Source organism: Mandrillus leucophaeus, unplaced genomic scaffold (assembly GCF_000951045.1).
Source record: "Mandrillus leucophaeus isolate KB7577 unplaced genomic scaffold, Mleu.le_1.0 Scaffold1123, whole genome shotgun sequence".
Taxonomy (NCBI): Eukaryota; Metazoa; Chordata; class Mammalia; order Primates; family Cercopithecidae; genus Mandrillus; species Mandrillus leucophaeus.
In genome coordinates this window covers 68058-69477 of record NW_012099466.1, presented here as the reverse complement: position 1 = coordinate 69477, position 1420 = coordinate 68058, and the positions used below count along the sequence as shown (strand labels likewise).

Here is a 1420-nt window from a genome sequence, read left to right as displayed (position 1 = left end):
TTCGATAAGCCTGTTCTTGTGGAATTTGTAAAGTGATATTTGGAAGCCCATAGAGGGCTATGGTGAAAAAGAAAATATCTTCAGAGAAAAAGTGGAAAGAAGCTTTCTGAGAAACTGCTTTGTGATGTGCGACTTCCACTCACAGAGTTACAGCTGTGTATCGTGGATCTGTTTGCTAGCCTTCTGTCTGTGGAATCTGGGAACTGATATTTCGGATCCCATTGAATACTATAGGGCCAAAGGAAATATCCTCTGATAAAAAAGAGTAAGAAGCTTTCTGAGAAACTTCTTTGTGTTCTGTGAAATCATCTCACAGAGTTACACCTTTCCCCTAAAGAAGCCTTTCGCTAAGACCGTTCTTGTGGAATTTGCAAAGTGATATTTGGAAGCCCATAGAGGTCTCTGGTGAAAAAAGAAAATATCCTCAGAGAAAAAGTGGAAAGAAGCTTTCTGAGAAACTGCTATGTGATGTGTGACTTTCACTCACAGAGTTACAGCTGTATTTCGTTACGCTGTTTGGTAGCCTTATTTCTGTGGAATCTGAGAACTGATATTTCTAATCCCTTTGAAGACTATAAGGACAAAGGAAATATCCTCCGATAACAAAGCGAAGGAAGATTTCATAGAAATTTCTTTGTGTTCTGTGAAATCATTTCACAGAGTTACAGCTTTCCCCTCAAGAAGCCTTTCGTTAAGACGGTTCTTGTGGAATTTGAAAACTGATATTTGGAAGCCCATGGCGGGGTAGGGCGAAAAAGAAAATATCCCATAATGAAAACGGGTAAGAAGCTTTCTGAGAAATTGCTTAGTGTTCTGTTAATTCATCTCACAGAGTTAGGACTTTACCCTCTAGAAGCCGTTCGCAAAGCCTGTTTTTGTGGAATTTGCAAAGTGATATTTGGAAGTCCATGGAGGGCTATGGTGAAAAAGGAAATATCCTCAGATGAAAACTGGAAAGAAGCTTTCTAAGAAGCTGCTTAGTATTCTGTTAATTCATCTCACAGAGTTACAGCTTTCCCCTCAAGGAGCCTTTCGCTAAGAGTGTTCTTCTGGAATTTGCAAAGTGATATTTGGAAGCCTATGGAGGGCTATCGTGAAAAAGAAAATATCCTTAGATTAAAACTGGAAAGAAGCTTTCTGAGAAAATGCTTAGTGTTCTGTTAATTCATCTCACGGAGTTACAGCTTTCCTCTCAAGAAGCCATTCGCTAAGCCTGTATTTGTGGAATTTGCAAAGAGATATTTGGAAGCCCATAGAGGGGTATGGTGAAAAAGAAAATATCCCCCCCAAAAAACTGGAAAGAAGCTTTCTGAGAAACAGCTTTGTGAGGTGTGACTTCCACTCACAGAGTTACAGCTGTATTTCGTGGAGCTGTTTGCTGATATTTCGGATCCCTTTGAAGACTGTAGGGCCAAAGGAA

At 39.9% G+C, this 1420-nt stretch overlaps 1 pseudogene; it reads left to right on the top strand.

The window, feature by feature from the left end:
• Nucleotides 1–1107, top strand: part of LOC105550292 — a 4859-nt pseudogene extending 3752 nt beyond the window's left edge.
• The last annotated feature ends 313 nt before the right edge of the window (nucleotides 1108–1420 follow it).